This window comes from Cucurbita pepo, chromosome 6 (assembly GCF_057944985.1).
Source record: "Cucurbita pepo subsp. pepo isolate OVF chromosome 6, ASM5794498v1, whole genome shotgun sequence".
NCBI classification, from domain to species: domain Eukaryota; kingdom Viridiplantae; phylum Streptophyta; class Magnoliopsida; order Cucurbitales; family Cucurbitaceae; genus Cucurbita; species Cucurbita pepo.
This window is the reverse complement of record NC_141803.1, coordinates 7,446,180-7,458,655: the sequence shown is the minus strand read 5'-3', so window position 1 is coordinate 7,458,655 and position 12,476 is coordinate 7,446,180. Positions and strand designations below refer to the sequence as shown.

The 12,476-nt window shown below is 36.7% G+C and overlaps 1 non-coding gene across 1 annotated transcript; it reads right to left on the bottom strand.

The window, feature by feature from the left end:
• Nucleotides 1–2,512: 2,512 nt before the first annotated feature.
• TRNAA-CGC (transfer RNA alanine (anticodon CGC)) lies at nt 2,513–2,585 on the bottom strand. Its single transcript has one exon. It is a non-coding gene; the product is annotated as a tRNA-Ala (tRNA).
• Nucleotides 2,586–12,476: the final 9,891 nt, after the last annotated feature.

Below are 12,476 nucleotides of genomic sequence, written 5' to 3'. Positions count from 1 at the left end.
CAGACTACTAGCTAATTAAATCTATATTTGAGTCCAGACTACTAGCTAATTAAATCTATAGTTGAGTCCAGACTACTAGCTTTGAACGGTACTTAAACAAGAAACAGAAATAGTGTGATAGGCTAGAATCTTAAACAAATACAATGGAGGTGCAGGAAATTGAACCCCGTGCCTTTTGCATGCGAAGCGAGCGCTCTACCATATGAGCTACACCCCCTTCATTGAATAAAGGTCCCGAACGTTCATGATGAGCTAAGAAACCATTTTGGACTCTTTTTAAGAATTGTTTTTAGAATTTACTTGGATTTTTGTATAAACCTTAAACCAAGTATAAATTAAAGGAATGTGAAAGAAAAACACCAAGAGTAGTGAGTTAAGGCTTCAAACTGATTAAATTGATTGTGATTTAAGTAACATTATTATAACCCACTAAATGAACTCCACTACCTATGAATTTTTAGTACTAGAGTTTATATGAAATTTGGTAGTCATTGGATAAGGTTAATTAGCTAAACCAAGTAACAGTGTAAAATGACCATAATGCACATAAGGAAATTTAACTTTGGTTCATGATCTAAATGACCTCCAAATGCTATGAAACTTTTTATTAAATCTAGATTCGAGTTCAGACTACGTCGCTTTCAACGCATGAACCCATGACATAGGTTCAAATTGTGTCACTTTTAATGTATGAAACCTTTGACGTAGGTTAACAATATGTCGCTTTGAACGTATGAAGCCTTCAACAAAGGATATCAGGTTCATGAATAATACCATAAATACTAGGGAGAGTGTTCTGGACAACAAAACAACAGTCATGGACTAGAACAAGGATGACTAGAATAAGAATCAAGATCCAAGTTTTAAAGATAAGAATCAGAACAATAGTACCAAAACCCTTAGACCAGAACTAAGGTTGAGTCATAATCCCAAGTTCAAAGTTCTAAAGATAGATTATGATAAGAACTCACAGGTAAAAAAAAACAGAACTAAAGTGTCCAAGTACTTACAACAAGAACAAGAAAAGAAAAGAAATAGTGTGATAGTCACCCGTCAAAAACAGAACTAAAGTGTCCAAGTATTTACAACAAGAACAAGAAAAGAAAAGAAATAGTGTGATAGTCACAGATCGTTTGGGACGCATGAAACCATTGCATAGGTTCAGACTGTGTTACTATGTGTGAAGCTTTGGACGTAGGTTAACAATGTGTCGCTTGGAACGTATGAAGCCTTGGACTCATGATATCAGGTTCACTTGGAATGTATGAAGCCTTGGACTCAAGATGTCAGGTTCATGACTAGTACCGTAAATACTGGGGGGAGTTGAGAACAAGACAACAATCAAGGACTAGAAAAAGGATCAAGATTCAAGTTGTAAGAACATATCAGAACTAAGGTTGAGACCTTATAATCCAAGGATCAAAGTCATAAAGATAGATCATGATAAGAACTCACAAGTAAAAAACAAAACTAAAAAGTGCACGTATTTACAACAAGATTTCAAAACAAAAACAATGGAGGTGCAGGAAATTGAATCATGTGCCTCTCGCATGCAAAGAGAGCGCTCTACCATATGAGCAACACCCCCTTTATAAAATGAAGGTACCAAACGTCCATGCCGAGGTAACTAGCCATTTTGGACTCTTCTTAAGAAGTACTTGTAGAAATTGCACGTCCATGCCGAGGTAAGTAGCCCTTTTGGACTCTTCTTAAGAAGTACTTGTAGACATTGTTTGGATCTTTGTATAAACCTTAAACCAAGTATGAATTAAAGGAAAAAATACCAAGAACCATGAGTGAAAGCTCTGAACCGATCAAATTCTTGGAGATTTGCTTGTAATGCATACGTATGAAGCCTTGGACACAGGATGTTAGGTTCATTACTAGCACCTTAAATATTTGAGGGAGTGTCTTGGAGAACAAGACAACGATCAAAGACTAGAACAAGGATCAATATCCAAGCGTCTTTTTTTTTTCTTTCTATAGTTTAGAGTCATCCAGTCACCAAATCCTTACAATTTCAAGGATTTGAACCCAAGATTGAAACTTGTGCCTCTCGCATGCAAAGTGCGCTCGAAAAGAAAAACACCCAGGGATTTGAACCTAAGATTGAAACTTGTGCCTCTCGCATGCGAAGCGCGCTAGAAAAGAAAAACACCAAGAACCGTGAGTTATCAAAACAAACATTAGTATTTGGTCCTTTGGTTCATGATCTAGCTTAACATTAGAGGGAGTGTCTTGGAGATCCTTACAGGATTTTGAACCTAAGATTTCAAAATAAACACAAACATTGGAGGTGCAGGGAATTGAACCCCGTGCCTCTCACATGCGAAGCGAGTGATCTACAATATGAGCTACACTCCCTTTATAGAATAAAGATCTCGAACGTCCATGACGAGGTAAGTAGCCAGTTTAGACTCTTCATAATCAATGCTTGTAATCCTTAAACCAAGTATGAATTAAAGGAAAGAAAAACACCAAGAACTGTGAGTTATCAAAACAAACACAATAATGGAGGTGCAGGGAATCGAACCCTGCGCCTCTCGCATGCGAAGCGAGCGCTCTACCATATGAGCTACACCCCCTTTATAGAATAAAGATCTCAAACGTCCATGACGATGTAAGTAGCTATTTTGGACTCTTCATAATTAATGCTTGTAGAAATTGTAGCATGTATCTTTGTATAAACCTTAAACCAAGTATGAATTAAAGGAAAGAAAAACACTAAGAATCGTGAGTTAATGCTCTGAACTAATCAAATTGCTCATAATTTAATATGATATGTTAAGAGTTTATATAAAATTTGGTGCACATGGGATAAGGTTAATTAGTATTTGGTCCTTTGGTTCATGATCTATATTAGAGGGAGTATCACCATTGTATTTGGTCCTTTGGTTCATGATCTAGCTTATTAGATAAGGTTAATTAGTATTTGGTCATTGGGTTCATGATCTAGCTTAATATTAAAGGGAGTGTCTCCACAGTATTTGGTCCTTTGGTTCATGATCTAGCTTAAATTAGAGGGAGTGTTTGGGAGATCCTTACAATTCTAAGGATTTGAACCTACGGTTTCAAAACAAACACAAGGGAGGAGGTGAACTCTGTGCCTCTTGCTCTCCTCCCGCATGCAAAGCTACACTCCCTTTATAGTATAAAGGTATCCAACGTCCATGATGAGGTAAGTAACCATTTAAAACTCTTCTTAAGAAGTACTTGTAGAAATTGCTTGGATTCTTGTATAAACCTTAAACCAAGTATGAATTAAAGGAATGTGAAAGAAAAACACCAAGAACCATGATTCAAGGCTCCGAACCCATCAAATTTCTCGTGATTTAAGTAACATTAAAATAAATCACTAAATGAACTCCGCTGCCTAGAAATTTTTAATATGAGCATAATATGACATGTTAAGAGTTTATATGTAATTTGATAGTGATTGGATAATGTTAATTAGCTAAACCAAGTAACGGTGTAAAATGACCATAATGCACATAAGTAAATTTAACTTTGGTTCATGATCTAGACGACCTCCAAATGCTATGAAACTTTTTATTAAACCTAGATTCGAGCACAGACTATGTCGCTTGAAACGCATGAACCTATGAGTTTGAACCTACATTTCAAGTAACAAAGTTTGAAACTATGGCATAGGTTCAAACTTTGTTACTTGAAATGTATGAAGTCTTGGACTAGGTTAACACTATCGCTTTGAACATATGAAGCCTTGGACACAGGATGTCAGGTTCATGACTAGTACCATAAATACTAGGGATGTGTCTTGGAGAACAAGACAACAATCAATGACTGAACAAGGATCAAGATCCAAGTTTTGAAGATAAGAAGCAAAAAAAAAAAAAAAAAAAAAAAAAATGTACCCAGACCCTTAGATCATAAGGGAATCGAACATTTTGCCTCTTGCATGCAAAGTGAGCACTTTACCATATGAACTACAACCTCCTTCTATAATAAAGGTCCTGAACTTTCATAACGAGGTAAGTAGCCATTTTGGACTCTTCTTAAGAAATACTTGTAGAAATTGTTTGGATCTTTGTATAAACCTTAAATCAAGTATGAGTTAAAGGAATATGAAAGGAAAATACCAAGAACCTTGAGTGAAGACTCCAAATCGATCAAATTGCTCGAGATTTAAGTAACGTTAAAATATCCCACTAAATGAACTCCGCTGCCTATGAATTTTGAATACTAAGCATAATATGACATGTTAAGATTATATATGAAATTTGGTTGTCATTGGATATGGTTAATTAGTTAAACCAAGTAACGGTGTACATTGACCATAATGCTCCTTAAGAAATTTACCTTCGGTTCATGATCTAGATAACCTCCGAATGCTATGAAATTTTGTATGAAACATAGATGCGGCGTCAGACTACATCGCTTGGAACGCATGAAGCCTTGGACGTAGTTTCAGACTGTGTTGCTTGGAGCGTATGATGCAGACTGTGTCACTTGGAATGTATGAAGCGTTGGACACAAGTTGTCAAGTTCATGACTAGTACCATAAATTCTAGGGGGAGGGTTTGGGAGAATGAAACAAAAAGAGAACAACCTAAAAAGTGATCAAGAACAAGACAACGATCAAGGAATAGAACAAGGATCAAGATTCAAGTTCTGAAGACAAGGACCCAGAACAATAGTATTAAGACCCTTAAATCAGAACTAAGGTTGAGATCTCATAATCCATGGACCAAAGTCCGTCTAAGTACTTACAAACCAAGACCAAAAGTATTTAGACCTTTAGATTAGAAGTAAGGTTGACATCTCAGAATCCAAGGACCAAAGTCCGCGTAAGTACTTACAACAAAAACAAGGAAAGGAAGAGTGTGACAGGCTACTTACTGAGTACACACCAAGAACAATAGTACTATGACCCTTAAATTAGAACTAAGGTTTAGATCTCAAAATAAAAGGACCAAAGTCCGCTTAAGTACTTACAACAAAAACAAGGTAAGAAAGAGTGTGGTAGGCTACTTACGGAGTAGATAATCGTATTTGTGGTACCTCTTGCATGCAAAGTGAGAGCTCTAGCATGTGAGATTCGAATCAAGACTAAAAAGACGAAAGCGAAGATAATTAAAAAAATAAAAATAAAATAAAGTTAGCTAAAATTTACATTAAAAAAAAAAAAAGTGAACACCAAAATTAAATACAAAATTAAGTCCAATTATAAGACGAAGTTGTTTAAAATATTACAAACGTCCACGTTATAAAACAAAAATATAAAAGCCTCAAAAATGTAAAAATGGGCTAGCACTCTAGAACAACCTCCACTGTGACCACACAACTCTTGAACGCCCATTCACCTCGAGCAGCAGCCTGTAAACACCTGAAAAAGAAAAGAGAAAGGGGTGAGTATAATAATACTCAATAAGCAACCTACCTGTAGGCTCTCAACGCATCCTTAACTTAGTAAGTATCACGGGCTTTACTCTTTGCTCTAGAAAGTTTGGGCTTAGGTTTCAATGCTCTCTGAGCAATTGGGTACCCCAACTTTCGAGCCGGTCTCTGAACTGAAGCATACACATACCTATGTGCGATTTTTTCGTTCTTTCTTTTCTACTACTTAAGTGGCTTGTCTTGCTTATGTAGTGAATGATCAATGTTCTAGGTTGAGGTGGGAACTCATAAGTTGCAAGACAGTATGGCTGGATCTGAATCTGAACAACAATTTGAGCATCATCCATGGGGGTTACTTGACAACTCTCCCATAGGATCATAAAGTCTTCAAATTTTTGGGGAAGAGATCCCCTCTGTGCCGGTTAGCTACTAGGTCAACCTACACTCAGGACGGGTTTGCAGCACAAGGGTCCTTAGGAGACCCTTGGTCATTTACACTAGGTTGGGGCACATGTCGCATGAACCTAACAAGCAACACCTAGATCCAAGGTATGGAAACCGAAGTAAAGTCTCGACGATATGATACCGAAGTGGAAAGGGTAGTGAACAAACATGTGACAGTGTTCAGACTGCTATATCTTAATGAGCTACCTTGATCATTCTTGGTTGTCGTGGAGGCCTACGAGGTTCTTAGGGACTTCTAGGTAGTTTAAATCTCATCTCTCGTTCTAGGACGTGGAGGTCAACGAAGTTCTTAGGGACCTTTGATCACCATTAGTGATCCTGAGGTCCAAGGTCTAATGGAACACATTTTGAACTTGGTCAACGTGTAAGTCGCACTAGCTGTAGCACCTTAATCTTAACTGAGTTCTCTCATGCATGTTTTTCTAGAGAATTGCATCTGTCGATCACCTAAGTGCAGAATCCATAATTTAAACTATACATTGGTCATATCTGGGAGTTGAAAGGGTCTATTGGGTTCCTAAGGCAGCTAGGTAGCTTAACACGGTCTTCTAGCTCTAGGTTGTTCTATTTTGACTCCTTGAATATTTCTTAGTCTTGAAGCACTAGGGTCTAGATCCTCTGACCGTCGCTCACGATCATAAAGTGCTCAGTCTATTGGAGGCAACCTGACCTAGGTCATCATCCAGCCAACCTAACTCTAACGCCCTAGTTTTGTGCAGATAAACATGTTCTACAGAGAGAACACATAGTCAAACACCTTGAGCTAACACATACTATATCATGCAAACATACAAGCAAACAAGCTGAATGGGGAGATAACATCCATCAATCCCTTATAGATAAGATCGCAATAGTCTATCTTTCTCTCTAACACAACGAAAAGCACGTAAAACAACTTTCTTAACAAATCTCGTCATAGGGGCGTTTTGATAATTTCTTACATCATGTTGGTCTTTTGATATTTGTTTGTAAATATAATCTAAATTCGTTCTCGTTTGTAATAAACTTGAACAACACTAAGTTGTAATCAGATTGTGTTTTGATTTATCTGTGGTATTGTTTGCTTAAATTTGATTTAAATTTTACCGTATTTTCATATTTTATTTTATTTTACTTTTATTTTATGTGCTTTTGTCTTTGTCTTTATAGTCGCAGTCTAATTTTCGAAACCTTGAAAATGAAGTCTTGACATTAGGAAATTGATTTAGCATGTTAAACTCTCATGCAAGGATATGAAACCAACATGTTGTCTAGTTTTCGATAATAAACATGATATTAACCAAAACGTAAGATACATAACAAAAGCGGTAAAATAGAAGAGAAAGAGAGAACTAATGTCGTGTGTTGATTTTCAATCACGTGCGATCTCATAAATCATGAGCTTGAAATTTCTTTCATGGTATCGAAAGGTTTTCTAGTTTTCAAAAAAGATTTATAAATCAAAAATACGAATTTTCTGGTGAAATTGGTCTCCCTTAATTCGACTATAAAGAGAAGAATATATAGTAAAAATATGTGCATTGTCAAGGTGCTATCCAAACATGCGTGAATACTATAGAAAATTTTGGGTAGCATCAAGACGTTCACGTTATGGACAAAGACGTAAGACACATACTTTTTTGCACTGAAGAGTGTCGTGGAGCCTTAAGGGGCGTTGAGCTTGACACTAGCTTAGCATTGAGATATTGTGACACACAAGTCTCAACACGAGCAAATTTCTAGTTTAAAATTTTAATTCAAGGAATTTTTTTTTTTAGAATCTTAGGAGCAAAATTTTAAAATGCCATAGAAGAGAAAAATTCTTAGAAAATCTCTCCTAACTAAAAATGGTAGAAAATAAAATGGTAGAAAAATGAAAGAAAATTCAAAGTCAACCCTCAGGGTTGAGGGTTATTTTGGTCATTTTAGTGCCGCTTTGTTAATGAGGTACATGAAAGTAACATAAACAAGAATTAATGAAGGAAAAAGAAACAAGAGAGAAAAAAGAAGAAAGAGGAAAAAAATGGTTTAAAGTAGATAAGTGTCACCTGATCCTAGCCATTTGAGTTATTTTCAGTCAAAAATCCTTCAACTATGGATGAAAGAAATAATAAATGAATACAATATATTTGACTATCATAAAAGGTCAAATATGATATTTATAGTAAGCGATAATGGGAGTCAAGTATCATACAGGATATTTGCTTATAATAAACGGTCAAATATGATACATGGCATAGGTTCAAATTGTGTCACTTGAAATGTATGAAGCCTTGGACGTAGGTTAACACTATGTCGCTTTGAACGTATGAAACCTTGGACACAGGATGTTAAGTTCATGACTAGTACCATAAATACTAGGGGGAGTATCTTGGAGAACAAGAAAATAATCAAGGACTAGAAAAAGGATCTCGATCCAAATTTTGAAGATAAGAACCGAGAACAATAGTAATGAAGACCCTTGGACGAGAACTAAGGTTGAGTCATAATCCAAGGATCAAAGTTCTAAAGATAGATCATGATAAGAACTCAGAAGAGTTCTATAACAGAACTAAAATGTCCACGTATTTACAAACACAATGGGAGGTGCAGGGAATTGAACCCTATGCATCTCGCATATGAAGCGAGCGCTCTACCATATTAAAATAAAGGTCCCGAACGTCCATGACGAGGTAAGTAGCCATTTTGGACTCTTCCTAGAGTCATAATCCAAGGATCAAAGTTCTAAAGATAGATCATGATAATAACTCAGAAGAGTTCTATAACAGAACTAAAATGTCCACGTATTTACAAACACAATGGGAGGTGCAGGGAATTGGACCCTATGCATCTCGCATATGAAGCGAGCGCTCTACCATATTAAAATAAAGGTCCCGAACGTCCATGACGAGGTAAGTAGCCATTTTGGACTCTTCCTAAGAAGTACTAGTACAAATTGCTTGGATCTTTGTATAAACCTTAAACCAAGTATGAATTAAAGGAATGTGAAAGAAAAACTCCAAGAACCGTGAGTTAATGCTCCGAACCAATCAAATTTGGCAGCAGAGTTAATATTGTGTTGAGTCAAGTGTGATAGGCTAGAATCTTAAAACAAATATAATGGAGGTGCACGGAATTGAACCTCGTGCCTCTCGCATGCGAAGCAAACGCTCCACCATATGAACTACACCCCTTTTATAGAATAAATGTCTCAAACGTTCATGATGAGGTAAGAAGCCATTTTGGACTCTTTTAAGAAGTACTTTTAGAATTTTCTTGGATCTTTGTATAAACTTTAAACCAAGTATGAATTAAAGGAATGTGAAAGAAAAATACCTAGAATCGTGATTTAAGGCTCCGAACCGATCAAGTTTCTCAGGATTTAAGTAACGTTAAAATAACTTACTAAATGAACTCTACTGCCTATGAATTTTTAATACGAGCATAATATGACATGTTAGAAGTTTATATGATATTTGATGGTCATTGGATAAGGTTAATTCGCTAAACCAATTAACAGTGTAAAATGACCATAATGCACCTAAGGAAATTTACCTATGATTCATGATCTAGATGACCTCCAAATTCTATGAAACTTTGTATTAAACCTAGATGTGAGTTTAAACTATGTCATTTGGAATGCATGAAACCATTGCATAGGTTCAGACTGTGTCACTTGAAATGTATGAAGTCTTGGACGTAGGTTAACATTGTGTCGCTTGGAACGTATGAGCCTTGGACTCAAGATGTCACGTTCATGACTAGAGGGAGTGTCTTCGAGAATAAGACAACAATCAAGGACTAGAAAAAGGATCAAGATTCAAGTTCTGAAGATAAGAACCTAAAATAACAGTACCAAGACCCTTAGCCCAGAACTAAGGTTGAGACCTCATACTCCAAGGAGCAAAGTCTTAAACATAGATCATGATAAGAACATACAAGTCAAGAACAGAACTAAAGAGTCCAAGTACTTACAACCTCTTTGCCCTATGGCCTAAGTGAGCTACCCTCTGGCACCTACGTGTGTCACAGTGTGGGCGAGTGTGCCGAGATTAGTGTCTCGTGCAACTTCCTTTGAAATGGATTTTTTCAAGGACAGTATCGGGCGACACGGGTGTGCGGGTGTTGCGCTCCAGCCCGCATGTTGGAGGTTGCTACATACACCCTCTATCCATAAATGACATGGCATGGGCACGGGAGGGCAATGCCTCGATAGAACCCGGATGGATGGTTGTTTGGCAAGTCTCGATGAGATGAGCGACACGCGGGCCCGTTCTCGATAGCATGACCAAGTGAGTTTTGATGGCCAACAACACCCTGAGACTCAGGATGGTATCAAGACATATTGGCCATGTCGATGGAGATCGAGATGACAAGATGAGACGCGATGGTGCATTGGGAGTCCTTGGCCCGAGTAGAGGCAAGGTCAAGGCGAATGACTTGGCCTAGTGTAGAGGTAAGTCGGTTGTGTCGCATACTATTGAACATGCACGCGCAGGCGGCGTGTGTGGTCGAACTAGCTTGGATTCTTCACAACCGATGTTCAATTGGCGAAGACAAACCTCGCCAAGGTCCGACGAAGCCACAAAGTCGGGGTGAAAAATATATATGGGGCTTAATTCCCCTTAAAGCTAGTCATGAGCGTGTCTAGATCATGATGCCGCGCGGTCAAGAATGTAGGACCATGGCAGTAAGAACAAGAAAAAAAAGAAAGTGTGTAATATACTAGAATCTTTGTACTCATTCCATTTGTTAATTACTTATGTATGGATAAAATAAATGTATTGAAAGATCAAATTTCTCATGTTAAAAAAACCCACTAAATGTACTCGGCTGCCTATCAATTTTTAATACCAAGCATAATACGAGTTTATATGAAAAATTTGGTGGACATTGAATAAGGTTAATTAGCTAAACCAATTTTAGCTAAACCAATTACCAATTAACGGTGTAAAATTTAGCCAAATGCTAAGAAACCTTATAGTAAACCTAGATCCGAATTATCAATTGAAATGCATGAAGACTTGAACATAGGATGTCAAATAATTGTGTAATAAGCTAGAATCTTTGTACCCATCTTATGTGATCCTTAATATTTCAAGGATTAGAACCTAAGAATTCAAAGGAATTGAACTCTGTGCCTCTCGCATGCGAAGCGAGCTCTCTACCATACGAGCTACACCCCCTTTTATAAAATAAAGGTACCAAACGTCCTTGAGGAGGTAAGAAGTCATTTTGGACTCTTCTCAAGAAGTACTTGTAGAACTTGCTTCAATCTTTTTATAAACCTTAAACCAAGTATGAATTAAGTTATATGAAAGAAAAACACCAAGAACGGTGAGTTAAGGCTTCAAACCGACTAAATTGCTCGTGATTTAAGCAACATTAAAATAACCCACTAAATGAACTCTGCTGCCTATGACTTTTTAATACCGAGCATAATATGACATGTTAAGAGTTTAAATGAAATTTGGTAGGTGATTGGATAAGATTAATTAGCTAAACCAAGTAACGGTGTAAAATGAACATAATGCACCTAAGAAAATTTACCATTGGTTCATGATCTAGACGACTGCTTAATGCTATGAAATTTTGTATTAAACCTATATACGAGTTTAGACTATGTCGCTTGTAACGCATGAAGTCATGACATAGGTTTAGACTGTGTCGGTTGAAATGCATGAAGCCTTGAACGTAGGTTCAGACTGTGTTGCTTGGAACGTATGAAGCCTTGTTCACAGAATGTCAGGTTCATGACTAGTACCATAAATACTAGGGGGAGTTTCTTGGAGAACAATACAACGATCAAGGACTAGAACAAGGATTAAGATCCAAATTCTTAAGAAAAGAACACAGAACAATAGTACCAAGACCCTTCGATCGAAACTAAGGTTAGAGACCTCATAATTTAAGGATCAAAGTTCTATAGATCACGATAAGAACTCACAAGTTAAAGATAAGAACTAAAGAGTCCAAATAATTACAACATGAACAAGAAAAGAAATAGTTTTATAGGCTAGAATCTTTATACTCATTCATTAATTTCATGTTTTAATTATATATGAATGTATAAAATAAATGTATTGTAAATTATAAAATTATAAACGTATAAAATTTACCCTCCTATCGAGTCATCTGATCCTTACAATAATAAGTATTTGAACCTAAAATTTCAAAACAAACAAAATGGAGTTGCACGAAATTGAACCATGTGCTTCTCCATACAAAGAGAACGCTTTACCATATGAGCTACACCCTCTTTATAAAACAAATGTCCCGAACAGGTCCATGACGAGGTAAGTAGCCATTTTGGACTCTTCATAATCAATGCTTGTAGAAATTGCATGTATCTTTGTATAAACATTAAACCAAGTATGAATTAAAGGAAAGAGAAACAGAGAATTATTGAACTCTGTGCCTCTTGCATGCAAAGCAAGTGCTCTACCATATGAGCTACACCCCTTTATAAAATATAAGTCTCGAACGTCCATGACGAGATAAGTAGCCATTTTGGACTCTTCATAATCAATGCTCGTAGAAATTACATGCATCAATTATGAATTAAAGGAAAGAAAAACACCATCAAATTGCTCATGAGGTCCTTTGGTTCATGATCTAGCTTAATATTAGAGGGAGTGTCTTGGAAATCCTTACAATTCCAAGAATTCGAGCCTAAGATTTCAAAACAAACACAA